The sequence below is a fragment of the Vicugna pacos genome, chromosome 10, assembly GCF_048564905.1.
Source record: "Vicugna pacos chromosome 10, VicPac4, whole genome shotgun sequence".
NCBI classification, from domain to species: Eukaryota; Metazoa; Chordata; class Mammalia; order Artiodactyla; family Camelidae; genus Vicugna; species Vicugna pacos.
In genome coordinates this window covers 55,674,806-55,692,005 of record NC_132996.1, presented here as the reverse complement: position 1 = coordinate 55,692,005, position 17,200 = coordinate 55,674,806, and the positions used below count along the sequence as shown (strand labels likewise).

The following is a 17,200-nucleotide window of genomic DNA, read 5'->3' as shown; positions in this document are numbered from 1 at the left end:
GTATGACTGAAACATCATGCTGTGCACCAGAAATTGACACCACATTGTACACTGACTATATGTCAATGAAAAAAAAAAGAACATATAAAAAGAAATGTGAGAATGTGGTTAAATGGTGGTTCACAGAAGAGGGGAGACACAGAACATGCTCATTTAACTCCTTCAGTCTTTCAGATCTGGGTCTTGCCAAAGATTGTGACGTGAAGTGGAGAAATTTAAATGGAATAAAAGATTGAAGTTTTGGTATTAGATCGCATTAGGCTTTTTAATACCTGAGAATGGGCTGAAGAAGTACAATAAAATTCTTTCAGGATGTCACAGTAACCAGTTCAGCATTTTTAGCAAATCCGTTGTCCACTATAATAAGAAGTTCAATGTCTATAAAGACAAAGGGACAGTACATAAACCATTAAAATGCAATTCATTTATTCAACCAATATTTATTGACCATGTACTATGTGCTAGGCATTGTTCCAGGTACTGGGAACGTCGCCATGACTACTGTGCTAGATGCTTTGATACGGGTTTACATAAAGGTGCTTTGAAATTGAAGAAGCTGTTAGTTCTGTCCTGAGGTTTGAGGGAAGACTTCATTGAGATAATATTTTTATATACCTTGACACAAGCAGAAGTTTGCCAAGGTGGGAACTACAAGGTAGCAGACATAGTGGGTGCAGAGGGAGAAAGAGGAAAGGTTGAAACAGCCTGAAAGCCATGCGCTAGGGGTCAGCGTGGTGTCTTGGGGAAAGCATGGGTGTTGAGTTCAACAGAACTTAAGTTTGCATCTAAGTAATATCTTAGTAGCTGAGTAACAGCTGGCAATAGTATTAGCCTCTCTGTGCCACGTTTTCATACCTCTTAAGTTTCTCTCAAGCGTTAGCGATAATGAATAAGACAGCCTCATGGGATGTCAGTCTCATGCCTCCTCAAGTTTCAGGTCTCTGTGCTGACACCCCTCGATAGGTCTGAAGCTCTCAAGGATGTGGGTGGGGTTCTGATCCCTCCAAATGTTCATTTTGCTAAAGTCGGGGAGAGTGCGTCTGGGGACATATTTTTGCCTATTGGGGAAGATCTTCCATCGGGAAAGTCTCCTTTTTTTTTTTTTTTTCCCTAAATGGGAATTGTTTCCCTGTATTTTCGATGACGGAGAGAATAGCCAAGCAGAGAAGCAAACCAAGTCGCGGTTAAGGAGTGAAGGGTGTCCTAGATCGTTCATAAGCTGAATCATAAAGCAGAGCTCCACGTGGGCAGAGATGCATGTGCACATGTAACTAATCATCAGTGTTGTTATTCAGCAACGGATAATACCTGTCACTGTCTGGATTATGTATTCTGGATTTTTTTTTCTCTTTTAATAATTAGCATGTCTCCAGTCTGGTTTTCTTCATTTGATAGTTTTTGTGTCTATGTACATTCATATGTACATACACTTCACTGAGCATAAACTACATACAAAATCTGAGTGTTGTTTTTATATAAATTATCAAGTACTGATGCTATTCAGTGTGTGGCCTGTGAACCAGCAGCGTGGGCATCTTCAAGAACTTTTTTTTAGAAAGGCAGAATCCCAGGCCCCACTCTAAATCTACGGAATCAGAATTTGCATTTTGACAAGATCCCTGGGTGATTCACGTTAAAGTTTGAGAAACATTGACGTATATGGTATATTTAGTTCTGTATCCTACTTTGTCACTTACAAAAACTGAAAAGTTTTTAACTTTTCCATATTCTCCATTCATTTTTTTCTAGATATTTTATCTTATTTAGTCCTCCTAATAATTTTATCAAGTTGGCATTGTGATCCATGCAGATAATGAAGTTGCTGATCAGAGAGGTTAAATGAATGGTCCCCAGTCACATATCTGATAAATCACACACCAGTTGTTTCTGACTCCAGAAGCCACGGCCCTACCCACTGTCAATTACTGCTCCTTTGTTTGAACCACTCTTTTATTATAGGCATTTCCACCCGATTCTCAGAATTGTATACTAATACGTGAGAATCTGGACCTGGGCCCACCATGGAACAACCAACACTCCCTTCTCTTTGCTTTCCACCCATCACCCCGGGCCTGGGTCTCACTACGCTGCTTCCCTTTCTCTCCATGGAAGGAGTTTCAGAGACCAATCCTCTTGCTGGTTCCAGGGCCCGTGCCCTCAGTGGACCCACTCATTTCGCCCTCCATGTATTTCCTTGACTTCTATTCAGATAGGTTCTTGTCCTCTCAACATGCTTATATGATGATAATATTTATATCATTATATATTATTTCCATCATCATCATTCTATTGGGTAGAAATTGAAAAGATCTTTTTGTGGTTCTTTGTTGATCTTGAGTGTATGGAAGCATGTGAAAATCAGTCACATAAAGGCAAATATCTAGTTTATTTTCTACTCGTAAAAGGAATCATGGACCGAGGGGGATTCAGTCTTTCCAGTGGTCAATGACGTGGCCATTTTAATCAGAAGCCACTCTAGACATCAGACGTAGAGTGTGCTGGTTGCTGGTTCCATCCAGTCATATGACCCTCACTGAATGGGATGCTTAAAAATGCAGATGCATTTTCTGACTGTCAGAATGTTTTCCTAGTGGCCATGTGGAGGTTGTATAAATTCATTCAAGGGTTTGACAGGTTATTTCTTTGGAAAGCAGAGCCAGGACATGATGTTCACCTAAGTACTGTCAGTTTGGGCATCAAACGTGCATGGTTTATGCCAACACTGACATCTCATTCTCTTCTCCTCTCTCCAGCAGAGAGACTCCTCTGCCAAACCAGCTGAAAACAGTGCCTTCAGTTGTGCCTGGTAGCTGTTAACTCCTCTGAGGCACATGGTGATTTCTGAGTCCTTAGTCACTGTAGCTCCACCTAGCCCCAAATTAATAATGTAGAATTAAAACTCCGCAGATCACATGGGCAGAGGGAAGGAAGAATTCTAACTTTCTGTTGTCTCAACGTTTTCATTTTTGTTTAAATACATTTGTTTAAACACTCTAGAGAGTGATTGGCCTTTCCCATAATCATTTAATTCTAAAGGCTATTTTTTTCACTAAATCCCACTTTGCCCAGTAGCTATGTTCCAAAGCCACCCTGTATATATGAATGTCAAATGAGTAGCATCATATTATAAACATCTCTGAGGGATTTAATTATACTAAGACATTATCATCATTGTTCTTGACATCACCGTAATCTCTGCAACACCTGTTTCATTGTAAACATTTTGCATTTATTCTGAGTCAGTCCTTACCACAACATTACTAAGTAGCCATGATCACCATTCTTCTTATGAGAAAACCAAGGGCTGAACAGATTAGTTTTATCTTCCAAGGCCATAAAATCCAGGAGGGGATAGTATTTTTATCAAGTTTTGCAAGTTCTATGAACTAAGTACTTTCCTTCTCATCATAGTGATTTTTGATACTGACATTTTTAAAAAATTGTTTGTAAAATGAATAACTGGGTATATTATAAAATATTACTCAAAAATGCAAGAAATATGCTCTTTTAAAAAATTTTGTAACATTCATGGGCAGTGGAAGTAGTATGGGAGGAAGGGCAGACAAAAATATTTTTAATTTGGGTGCTACATTTAGAAGCTTCCCTAGAATTCATAGAGCCCAGTTCTTTTGCAATATAGGTTCCAAGTTTGTTGGTTGAGAGAGGTTAATTCATTTGCCTAATTCCGGGTGTTATTCAGGAGTCAGCTCCAGGGCCAGCACACAATCATTCTGACTCATGGTACAAAGGTGGAACAGCCAAAATGCCTTGCATTTGAACTCCCTACTAGGTGGTCTCCATAACCACTCAAATAATGGCTTGCTGGAAAAAAGCTTAGTCTTGCTGGGGGAAAAAAAAAAGATTAATCATGCAGACAACGTTTCTATTTTGTTTTGTCAGTTAATTTTAAGTGAAATTTAGAGAAGTACTAAAAGGCTAATGCACTTTTATTATAGATACATTTTCTCACACCATAAAATGAAAGCGAGAAATAATGTCTATAAATAAAAATTTTATCTTTAGATGTTCTTTTAAGGTTTTGTACTCAGTTTTCATAAGAATTGAAATCTTTACTCCACTGCTTGAAAAAAGATTGTCCTGTGGACTTGTATCTAACATCTAATCCCTTGATTTTCATTTCTCAAACACCTCAGGGAGAGGAGGGGCCAAATACAGATAGAGACTGTTGATGATTTCTGATTGGATAAGCCCAGGTGGCTAAGAGCACAAAACAAGTCTGGATGGGGTCCAGGGTCAGCTACTGCGCAGAGGGAGTCATGTAGTCATGGCCCTTCAACCACCTAGAAATCCAGCAGTGAGGTTTGTGATACAGTTGTAATGTCTTATGCAGAGCAGGACTTGGCTCCCACAAAATCAAGGGTGCCCTTTCTTTTCTAGCTCCATCATTTTGAACTTTTTTTTTTAAGTTTTGCAAGTATCAAAGATTTCCCCTCACTTTCACCTTTAAGGGGGAATATGCCTTGGAGATGTTAAAATATCAGTGAATTACTTGCTAAACTTTTAGTCAATACACTCTTTCTCCTTAAGGGGGATAATTCATCCATTTTGACAATTTGGAACAATGCAGCTTAACCACACTTCTCTTCTTTTCCTCTCCATCCTCCTCTGTTCCCCACCTCTTTTTCAAATTAGTGGTTCCAGAGCAAGACTTGAACAACAAACGGGGAGTGAGAGGCATGACAGTCCTTAGGAGCCATGAGAGGACGCCAAGATCAATGCAATTTGTTTAGCACTTAAGTCTCCAAGACAACAGCCATCAATTACTAGAGCATTTACATAAGTTATTTTGGAATGGTCAGATTCTGAGCTTTTGGGATCTTCTAGTGAATTCAAACATAATTCAAAACATATGAATTCATATGACCTTACTCTCTTTCAGTCACAATTTCTCACCTTGAGGCAGAGGGTGATTGGATGAATGTGGACTCCAGCTCTCACACACATAAAAACACTGCCTTAGAGATTCTCAAGACCCTTTCCTCTCCAGAAGAGATGCATTCTACTCATTCTCCTTGTCACTGATGGATGTTTCTCATATCCCTCAGGTGTACATGGAGTCAGAATATTGGCTGACAACCATAAATTCAGATCCTTTTGCTTTTTTCCGGTACGTTCTTTCCTCCAAGTCTCAAGGATTGTGAACTTGTGGATCTGGTGAAAATAAAGAACATGGAAGAGCTTTGGCCACAATCTATGTGAAGTATCAAAATGATAATATTTCTGTTCATGTGGTTATTTATAAAAGTTTGTGATCAGGCCAAAGACAGCTCCTAGGAGGACATTACTTCCATGTCTGTAGAACTGTATAACCCAATATAGAATAATTTATTTAGATCTGAGAGGTAAAAATGGAGTCATATTTTTCTTCCTTCTCTTCTTTGTTCTATGCTTGTCATTATTTATGATGTATTTATTGAGAACTTTAATACAAACTATGTCCCAAGTTCTGTGTTTTCCAATACAATGCGTGCACCATTACTGGAAATCAAATCCATTTCCGTACAGAATCTGAAAGATTATTTCACCCAGTTTGTGAAATGAAGTGCTGCCTAGCAACGACAAGTGAATGATGACAGGCAAAAGCTTCCTGACTTGATGTGGTCCTATATTCTGTCATCATAAGTGATCTTTCAGGATTTTCATGGTCATCCTCTCCTTCCTACACATGTTTTGAAAGCATCTTTCTGAATCTTGAGCTTTCTCTTTGGGAAGGAATTCAACATGTAATAGCTTAACTCAGGGCAATTTCTTTCAACTCTTCACGGTTTTATCATATATGATTCAGTGAATGACATAAGTGTCATTTCTGAGACACTGGTGTATTACTCAAAGTATACTTGTTTGGGTATGACATGTTTCTCCATCAGTGAGCTCTATGGCATTTTTCAAAGATGTGGGGATTCAGGCAAGGTATTTGGTCATGGTGAAACAAACAAACTTGTATTACTGTCTTTTTTTCTAACCATTTTGATCTTTCTCGCTTCATGCACACAAAGAAAAGTGCTATTTGGGTTTATAAATATTTGTAGAAGTACATTTAACCTGAACTTTGAAATCTCCATTAAGCTTCGAAGTAAAATGCACATTATTTACTCAGATAATCTGTAGAGTACAACAAGCAGGCATTCCATTCCAGGGTTAGAATAGCACTCTTATTTAACTGCCCAACCCATTTATTATATTAATAATATTAATTCACTAGGCCTTGTGCTGAGCTTTATTATATGTATTCTTAATCGCCCCAGACAGCCTGTGGGAGAGGTACTATCATTTTCTCTAATTTACATATGAAAAATTAAAGATTAACAAGGTTTAAAATAATGAGCAAGCAACAGAATTAGGATTCAAACACAGGGAGTCTGATTGCAGATTCCTTGAATTTATTTACAGCACTAAACTACTTTATACAAGTTTGCTGTAGAGTATCCAAAAAAAAAAAAAGATGTGTAGTACCTACTCAGCAACTCTTTACTATTTTAAAATTAGAAGGAATAGTGCTAATTGTCCCAGAAAAGCAGAGATCCCCACCTCAGATATCGTTAATTTATCATCCTCTTTACTAATGCGTATCATATACAAGCTGATTGTACCTATGTATGTGGTGCCATTTTGAATTGCTGTTTCTGCTTGCTAGATATATGACCAACGTCTCAATTATTTTACATGTAAAAGAGGATCATAGAAAACTCCATTTGCATAAATGAGATGACTTATGCCAATTCCCTAATGTGGCGCCCAATATAAAAATGTCAACATGCATTAATTCCTTTTCCTCAGACATAATCACCATGCTCTAGCTTGAGTTGCAAGTTTCTAGAAATATTCATCAGGCATTTTCTAAAAAAACATATTTCAAAATGTGACTTGTTTTCTGATTTTAAAAGCAATGCATGTCCTTTGTAGACTATTTGAAAATTACAGGATGTATTATAAAGGATAAATAAAAACCAATTTGAGCACTGTGAGAAAACAGATGGCACACTCAATCCAAATGATTTTGGCAAGGTTTAGAGAGATTAAGAAGTTTCCAGGAGGCCCAGTACAAGAGAGCCCTTCCCACCCTTAGAACTGCACGGAGAAGTAGAGAGATTGTTAGTGGAGGAGTGGCTGTAAGTATTGGGTTGCCCGAGAGAAGCCTTCGCCTTCATTAAAGGAATACAGCCAAGTCACAAAGATGGCGGAAATGAATTCCCCAACATCCTCCTCCTATTGACTCTTCAGGTCCTTCAAGGGACTTCCACTGCCTAAACCCAAAAAGAAGCCAGAAATCAAGCAAACCAAGGAAAAGCAAACTTCAAGGTCAGCCTCCCAGTACAGAATACGATGCAGGAGGGCAAAGAGTGGATCTGAATACTCTAGAGAGTCAGCACCTGGAGTGACTTGGTCTTTCTAGTTGGTAAGACAGCATTCCATTGAAGGATATACTAAATAACTTAATTTGGTGGTGCTGAGGGTTAGGCTCAGGATGTACTTATGCTGTCACTGGGTAGCACATTGTAAAGTATCTGTGCAATTCATTATGGTGTGATCTATTTCTCCTGTTTTAATATTTCATAATCAACCTAAGAGTATCTCTATATTCCAGCATCATAAAGCTTATCTGAACAACTGGAATAAAAATGAGTACACGTTAGTCACGTTGTGCTTGCTCCTTGACCTTTATCCATTTAGTCTGAAAAAGTCCCAACCATCTTCATGAGCAAACCTCCAATTGCCTTAATTGTCTCAGTTTTACTTCTGTATATCTCTTCCTATTTCCTTAGCGTTTAGTGTTCTCGTAGCCAATGCATGGTGTGACTATTGCATTGGTTCAGACCTTTTTTTCTGGTTATAAATATCAGAAATAGAATCCAAACTAGTTTAAACAAAAGAACTTGTTGGCTTGCATATCTTTAAATTACTCAAGTATAGTTGGGAAAATGTACAGCTGGTCTAGAGGCTCAAGACTAATATCATAATGACTCTTTTTCTTATATAATGTTTATGAGTATAGAAAGATCTATCTGCATCCCTATTATATATTTATCTACTTATTCATCTATCTCTATGTCCATATATGTAACTATATACACCTAGAAATACATGTTGTATCTGTATCTATAGCTGTATCTACATCTTGCCACTGTTTTCCTCTAGATTGGCTATATTCCCAAGTGGACTGTCTTCACATTCAGAAGTTGTACGGGTGGCCGTTGGCAGTTCCAGGTGATAGACTAACATCTCAGCGACCCAGAGGCAAGAGAACCCCTTTGGTATTTCTAGCAAAAGCCTCTGTGATGATTCGTATAGCCTACCTTGGGCCATTTCACCATCACTGAATAAATCACCACAGACAGAGAGAGAGAGGAAGGCTAGGTCAAATCTGTCGGTGTTTTGCTTTTGTGTATCAGTCTGGATATTTCATGGCATTTTGGGTGAGGTATATAGCTAAAAATTAGGTTTCAGTGACACGACTCTACTATCTAGAAGGATCTCTGGGAGGAGAGATAATGTCAGTCTGGGAGAAAATGGATAAATTATTTGAAACCAACCTAGTCAATATCCTAAGGGCAGAAGGAAGAGATAAGAATTACTTACTAAAAGACAGACAATAACTTGTAAGGTGGATTAGTTACTAGGAAAGATTTTAAAAGATGTCCAAGAAACTTCAATACACCTAAGAAAGTCAATTTTGGAATAAAATATGTTCTCCAAACTTCTTAAAAATAAAATGGAAGGTAAATAAAGCACATTAACTATGGCAGCTGAAAGCAAAATGGTCTTTCATAGTCATAATTTGTATATCTGGAAAATCGGTTTAAATAATTCTTAACCATTAACCAACCATTAATGTAAATAAAAGATCCTGGAAATATGATTCAAATAATATGAAAGCTCTGCCACGCTAGTAGAGCAATAAATGTGTAAATGAAAATATAATTCAAACCAATAGATCTTTCAAACCAACAAAATAAAGCTATGGTCTTGCTTGTTCTGTAAACACTTTCAATTATGTGTGTATTAAGTTGCTTCCTAATTTCTTACATTTGCTAATCTGAATTCTCTAGTGCCATCTCTTTAGAGAAGGTCTCTAAAAATAAAGTGCATATGCAAGAAACCATAGTCTCTAAATTTAATGAGTTATGTTAATCCAAGATATAAATCTGTCTGCTTTGGGTAGCACTGAATTAAGCCCTCTGAATTATTAAACCTTGGGGTATAAAATGATGTGGTAGACACAATTCTAAGAGCCCCAAGATGCCTGCCTCCTGTGTACTCACTCTCCCAGTATAATCTCCTCCCTTTCATTGTGGGTTCAACTGTGAATATGGTGGGATAGCATGTGCATGACAGAATACATTATATAGCAAATGTGGAGGAATTTTTCAGATGTCGTCAAGGTCCGCAGTCAGATGACTCTGAGTTATCTAAGGGAAGGGTATGCTAGCCAAGTCTGAACTAATCAGGTGAGTCTACTAAATACGGTCTAGAAGAGACAGAAAATTAGTAACAAATGGGCTCTTGTTAGTCATGGAGAGGGCTATGTGGCAGAAAATGATAGGCAGAATCTAGGAGCTGGGAGCTACACTCCTACAACCACAAGAAATATATTTTGTCAACAATGAGATTAGAAGAAGACCCTGAGCCTCAAAGGGAATTACAGCCTTAACCACCACCATGCCGCAACCTTGCTAGACCCCGAGCAGAGAATTGATGTAAACTGTGCCCAGATCCATAACCTGTGGAAACTGTGAGATAACAAAGATGTGTTGTTCTAAGCTGCTAAATTTGTGATAATTTGTTACACAGCTGCAGAAGACACATGAACATGGCTTATCCACATTTTGTAATACAAAGTTACTTACCATTTCCATAGGTAATTTCTCCTATTCTCAGAATATTCAGATAAACAGTGCAGTAATTCAGGATTTGTCTCTGCTCAGTAAGAAAGTCATTCTACTCAAGACATTTCTACTAGAAAATAAAAATTCTTTTTCTACATTTGTTTTGTATTTCTTAAACCACATTTTAATAATCCTGAAAATTCCACGCATTGTAAATTATGTTTCCATACTAAAGCACATTCCTGAGTTAGGAGCTCTGAAATGAGAGACAGAGGCAGCTCAGGAGTTCCAGCCTTAGTGTTACTCCCTTTAGTGTTGTCACCAGTGGAAAAAGAGAAGCATTTTCCCTACTTCTGAGGTCAGGAGCTACAGTGCAATTCATTCCTCACCCCCAGGGCTTAATTTATGACTGAGAACATGAGGAACATTAGAAAACAAAGAACTTTAGATTTTTTTTCTTTTTAAACTTCTCTTCCATTAGCAATCTGACTAGCTAAGTAATTATGAGTGGGGATGTTTTGAAAAGGAGATTGGCGCAACATACATGTATCCACTACAAGGTCAAGTTACGGGTTATCCCAGAGTCATCTAGAATTTCATTAGAGAAGACTAGCTCGACATTGTGTCATGTCCAATGTCTACTAATGCAAGGTGATGTTTTTGGGGGTAGGAGTGGGGAAAAGGCAGATGACTGCTTTATCTAATAATAACTCAAAGAGCAGTGTGAGCCTTGCCAAGTACTGTTGAAAGACAAAGGCAAAAAATAAATAAATAAAAATTCTGAATTTTGTGAGTAAACTCCAAATTCTGGGATAGAATATTTGATGTTGAAACAACTACATTTTATTTTATTTATATATTTTATTTATTTGTATGAAGATGTATGGGTATTTATATATTTTAGAGAAACTCGTTCCCCAGAAGGCAGTCAGGGAAGGAGAGTGGGCATTTACAGCATTAAGTTTCTATTAGACTATGAACTTGAAGGCCTCTTTTTTTTTTTTTTGGTACCCATGACTCCAAAATAGAGATTAAATGAATAAATGGATGAATGGGTGACCAGTTCACTCACTATTTATCAGAGCAGAAATCATAAAATCTAGTCAACAAAATGATCCCACTGCCCTGCCTTTTGGTGATCAAACAGCAAATGGAAGCTATCATATTAGACACTCACAGCTGGAAGTGAAAAAAAAATGATAGAAAAAAGTACGTGTTGCTGAAGGATAAAGCAGAATTCCATTTATTGTGAGTTCGCAGTTGCTTCCGAGAGTTGCAGTGGTAGCTTCCATCTTTGTATAACAAACATTTTGGAGTGACCAACAGGTTCCAGGTACTGTGCTAGGAATTACAGATACAGAAATAATAAGTTCCTGCCATCAAGGACAAACTCATATATAAACCATGAAAACCCAGCACGGTAAATAAACGCTAATATATTTTGCAAGATTATGCAGGATTATATGGGGCCCTCCTAATGCAGATTTGATGAGTGTGTGTTGGGCAGAGAAAGGGAACAGTGAGGGGGTTGTCTAAAGATTCCCAGGAGTAGTAATATCTAAATTGAGTTTTGAAAAATGAGTAGGAATTCTTAGTAGAAGAAGGGATATTCTAAGCAGAGAATGATGTATAAAAATAGGTGAGATCACAGAAGCAGTGAAGAGAATGAACTTTTAAAGGAGCATAACTCAAGGCAGGAAGGCTATTAGAAGTCTCTGTGTGATAACGGTGGAAAGTTACAAGGACCTGGGCTAAAGTCATGCAGGAGGATGGGATCAGTGAAGTCGGGCTTGACAGAAATTAAGGATAAATCAGATAGGACCCAGTGACTATAAATGTAGTGCCTGAACCCAACAGAGGAGAAAGGGACCATTTATTTCCAGGTGACGTCCTCAGTTACATAGTGATTAAATAGTAGGACCAAGAATTCACCCAGGTCTGTCTGAGCCCTAAACATATGATGCTGTCTTCAGTTACATGATGATCCTTTTTTGCTTATTTTTTAATAAAGAAGAAAGCTTCACAAGCCCTACAAACATTTAAAGTTATATTATATTCCATCATATTCTTTTATAAAAAAAATTAAGGAGAAGACTTCATAATACCACTGGGTAGCCGTAAGAGCATTCAAACGAGAGGAAGCTGAAAATGTGAGTTAGGCAGCCATGGAAAGTTGGTGAGGTGAGGAGGGGCACATGGGCAGGCTGGTGGAAACATGGACGTAGATGGTATGTTCTAATTAAAGAGTCAAGACACACGAAGCAGGAAAGACAGAAAGCAAAAAGTCCAAAATGAATCCAAAGTACACAAGTCCAAGCTATAAATCAGAGAAATCCATTTAGGATGCAGATATTTAGAAACCCAAACAAGCAGGCAACATTAAGGAGATCCAGTTAACAGAAAGAAAAAGATTTATTTACTGGGAGTCAGAGGGACAAAGGTAACAATTTCAACTCTGGGAAAAAATAAAATACTAGACAAGGTCCCAATCACTGTTGAATAAGAAAGAACCCGTTCTTGAAGAACTAGAACACCTCGGTCTAAGTAAAGCTCCTGGCAAGGTTAATTCACTGTTACTTTGTAAATAAGTTGCTGACAGAAAGACTCCTGTACTTCCCCCATGAGAACATGATCTGAGTAGGGGTCGAACATCTAGAGAGATTTAGTGGATTCTGCTATACAAGCTACAGAGTTACAAGGGCAAGGTGCCGGGAAGGTCATTGCGGATATTTTTCTTTCTTTCTTTCCTTTCTTTCCTTTCTTTCCCTTCTTTCCCTTCTTTCCTTTCTTTCCCTTCTTTCCCTTCTTTCCCTTTCTTTCCTTTTCTTTCCCTTCTTTCCTTCCTTTCTTTCTTTCTTTCTTCCTTTCTTTCTTTCTTTCTTTCTTTCTTTCTTTCTTTCTTTCTTTCTTTCTTTCTTTCTTTCTTTCTTTCCTTTCCTTTCCTTTCCTTTCCTTTCCTTTCCTTTCCTTTCCTTTCCTTTCCTTTCCTTTCCTTTCCTTTCTTTCCCTTGTGACTTTCAGTGACTTAAGTTAAGCAAGAATTGGAATTGCATTTGCCAAGTGCTTACACACATGCAAATTCTGTTTGTCCTTTTCTAGTTAATGTATTTTCCCACCTCTGAGATTTTCTTACGGCTCCCTGGCAGTATGATGCAGCTAAAATTCTGTGTAGCCTTTGAAATATGAAAGACTTCAGTTCAAGAGCCAGTTTAACATTTACTTGCTATGTGGGTATGGATAGCTATTTAAAGTCTTGAAGTTCACTTTATTCACCCATAATATGGGCATTGATAGTAATATACACACCTTACAGTGTTACCTGAGATTACATAATTTGTGGGAATATTTAGAAAATGCAAAGAACTAATAAAACCGATAGATATCATATAATTTCAGAAGTAAATGAATGGTATTAAAATCTGTAATTTTCCCATGAATCAAGATGAATTTGTTTTTTTCTTTAAAAAAAATTGAGCTTGGGGGCTCAATACAAATTTGAAATTAAATCAAACTAAAATTCTGTATAACTTAGTTTTTATGAACAGAGTTAAAGATTAATTGACCATTCAGATATATTCTGGTCATATTTTAATGAGTTATCTTTCTAATTTTTTATTCTTAATGAAAATGCACATAGAGCAGGTAGTTTTTATAATCTATTTAACAATAGCTCCAAAATTCTGTGCAAGATAATAGCTTGCATTTTGCATGCCCTTTGGAATTTCTTTGCTCTGTAACTCTTCAAGTGTCAAGTTCTAGCTAATTTTTCTGTTAAAGATGCATCAAAGATGTCTTCATCTATCAGAAGATACTGCAATTAATGTTTAATAAGGTCTTAAACCTGCTGAAATTTGATCATTCTGTAGTACCTGGTGAAAGTTTGTAATCAAGAAGTGTGCCAGCTTTTAGCACCAAATTACACATGGAAGTCCACTTCATTCCATGTATTGATGAATTAGAAAAAGAAGATACCTGATGTGTACCAAGTATCCTAAGGTTGACTCAACTCCATAGCTATTTCTTCATTTTCAGAGATGGTGAGTCATGGTGGTTAAAAGTACAGGCAATGGAGTTAGACAGCTGTGGCCTTGGGATGGATTCTGCCACCACTGTGGTCATGGGCTCTTAAACTGCACAAGCCACTGTTTTGCCACCCTTAAACAGGAAACTAGCAAAGTTTGAGGAAACCACCTCAATGAGTTGTTCATGTTGGTCAAGATAAGTGAGCACCAGCACAGAGAAAGCATTTAGGGGCTGTTAGTTGTTGTTGCTGTGGAAATGTAGAGCTCTTTAATTTTGCTTTAGAGCTTGCCTTCAGTTAGATCTCCATTTGGATATCTAGCCAGATTGTAGCACACAATCTGATTGGGATGCTGTAAATGTGAAACAAAGCATGGAACTGGCTGATGGCATCCACATGTGGGAATAGATGTTGTAGATGTTGTATTAGTTTCTCGTGGCTGCTACAACAAATTACCACAAACTTCATGACTTAAAACAGCGGAAATTCATTCTCTCACTGTTCTAGAGACCAGAAACCCGTTGTGAGTTTCTCTGGACTGAAATCCCAGTGTTGGTCAGGCTGGTCCCCCCAGGAAGCTCTACCAGAGAGCCCATTTCCTGCTTCTTCCTGTTTCCGGTGGCTGCCAGAGTTCCTTGCCTTGTGAGGCATCCCTCCAGTGTCCGTCTTCATGGTCACATTGCCTTCTCCTCTTCTCCAATCACTGTCTAAGTCCCCCTTTTATAAGAGGGCTTATGAATACATATGATTTCATTAAGAGCTTACCTGGATGATTCAGGATAATCTCCCCATTTCAAGATCCTTAATTTAATTTCATCTGCAAAGTCTTTTTTCTGCCATCTAAGGTCACATTCATAGGTTTCATGGGTCAGGACATGGATATCATTTAAGGACCATTAATTACTCTATAGCAGATAGCCATGAAAATTTTCATGTACTCACAACTGGAATCTGGACAGGAAAATTTTTATAGATGCTGTATTTGTTAGGATTAGGTTAAACTGAAAATAATGGAGGCCTTAAAATTACAGTGGTATAAACACAAAAGCTTTATTTTCCTCTCATTAAAATAAGTCTAAGAGTAGAACATTCACACACGTATAAGGACCAGGCACCCTCCATCTTCTTACTCCACCATCCTTGGCACGTCAGCTCAGGAGTCAGCATAGTAGCTAAACCTTCCTTCAGTCATTGAGTTCATGTTCCAGTTGGCACAGAACAAGAAAGGAAGGATTTACAGGGCTTTCTGGGGCGCTCTACCAAGTAACTTTGCCTACCCTGACTGGATTCTCCAATTTGCAAAGGAAGTTTTCAGAAGGGCTCAATTTCCAGTTTCTTAATACCAAAATGATGAGGAGAATGAACATTGATGAGTCAGATAACCAATGCCAAATTAGCTAGATAGCTGTTCTGATTTAAACATCAACCAGAGAAGACTTACTTTCTCCTCAAGAGCTATTTACATTAGCGACAACCATAATAAAATTTTCATTTTTACTTTATTGTATTAGAAGGATAGTGATAATTATCTGTATATTTAAAAATCAACTGTATTAAAAATTAGCATTTAGCCATATTTGTTTTACCACTCTGTTCATCTGTCCATCATTTTATTTATCTATCTTATCTATCTAATCTTTTCAACCAGTTGAGAGATTGAATGTAAGCTGTGCAAGTCATGATAATTTACTCAATACTTCAGTTTCTTCTAAAAATAAGAATCACTGCAATATCATCACATCTAAAAAACTAACAATGATTTTCCAATATTAGCTAGTGTAGTATTAATGCTTAAATGCCTTCCTTTGTCTCAAAAAAAAATTCAACACAGTATTTTTTTTAAAACCAGAGTTAAAGTTTATGCATCATATCAATTAGAACTTTTAGTATTTTTAATCTGTAATTCCTCATTTTCCCCTCAATGTTGACTATTTGAAAAAATTGGCCAGTTCTCCTATAAAACATTTTACATTCTGGCTTTGTCAGATTGTTCCTTGTGGAGTGTATTAATTTTTTTTCCTATCTCCTTTATATTGTAAACTGTAAGTTAGGCCTAAAGACTTGATTTTTGCCTTTGGCAAAACAATGCTGTATATTTTATTTTGCATCATATCAGGAGGCACATATTGTCAGGTTGTGTCACTGTTGGTGATTCAAAGTCTGGCAACTCTGTACATTTGATAGATCCTTTCTTTGAGAAGGTTGGTTTCTCTCTTGGCTATTAGCAAATAACCTGAAGGATGTCTTTGGCACCATGAGACTCATGAGACTGATGGTTTTAGCATCCATTGCTCTCTGAAAGTATGAGTTCTCTAGGGGCTTCAAAGTCATGTTTTTTTCTATCATATTCATTCCAGACATTCACAGGTATTCTGAGAAAAGACCTTGCCACCACAACTGGGGATGAACATGTAATCTTTCAATTGACTAATTCTTTTCTTTCAATGGATATGTTAGAAACCTGATACACAGTTAGAATGAATTAACCAGTTAGTTTCCAAGTCTCAGTCTTGCACCTTTTAAAGTTATTTTACTTTTCAGGTATATAAAGCATTTAAATAACTCAGGAATGCAAACTCAGGAAAGGTTTGCTTTTATTATTCCACCTCAGTTTCCACCATCCTAAATCCTACAACTAATAACTATCAGTTTCTTGTTTATGCTTCCTGCCATCTTTCTTGCCTAATATATCCTTGTTTCCACTCCTTTCTCATATTGAAAAATGACTACCAAGTATATTGATCTTCATTATGACTTCCTTGTCTTGAAGATCACTCCAAAATAAGATACAGAAAACTCCCTTGATTCATTTGCTTATTTGTGTGTTTAATTTTAAGGATGCTGTAATATTCCATTGTTTTTATGTATTGTTTTTATCTAGGTTGTTTAAAATGCTTTTCTTTTACAATTAATGCTACAGTGAATAACTTTGTGCATATTTTATTTTATACTTCCAAAGAAGTAGATAGATTCCTAGAGATGAGATTATTGAATCAGAGAACAAAAATATTTTTTAGGAGATACTAGAAAATTTTCATACATTGGACTTGTACATTTTGTACTCAAACCAGAAGTATATGAGAGTATCTTTTCCTTTCCAGCCTTTCCAATAGAGAATATTACCAGACTTAATTTTTTGCCAAATTGATGAGTGTAGCATATTATTTCAGTACTGCTTTAGTTTACGTATTACTAATTTTGAGTTAATAAGTTTAACACCTTTTATACATTTTAGAACCATTTGCTTCTCTTTTACAATGAATTGTGTTTTCTTTATTTCTGGAGGGTTTTTTTTTAGATTATTGTTTTTAACATTATTTTTGTCTAAGTGTTT

General features: G+C 37.0%; 1 protein-coding gene across 11 annotated transcripts in view; it reads left to right on the top strand.

Moving 5' to 3' along the window:
- LRRC4C (leucine rich repeat containing 4C) overlaps positions 1-17,200 on the top strand; it is a 1,285,379-nt gene that overhangs the window by 955,517 nt on the left and 312,662 nt on the right. The window contains exon 1 of one of the 11 annotated variants that reach the window (XM_072969827.1): positions 7,363-7,417. The exons of the other annotated variants lie outside the window; for them this stretch is intronic. The gene's annotated coding sequence lies outside the window, so the exon portion shown is untranslated. Of the gene's footprint in view, positions 1-7,362; positions 7,418-17,200 lie in introns of those variants that run through there. 11 annotated transcript variants of the gene reach the window in all.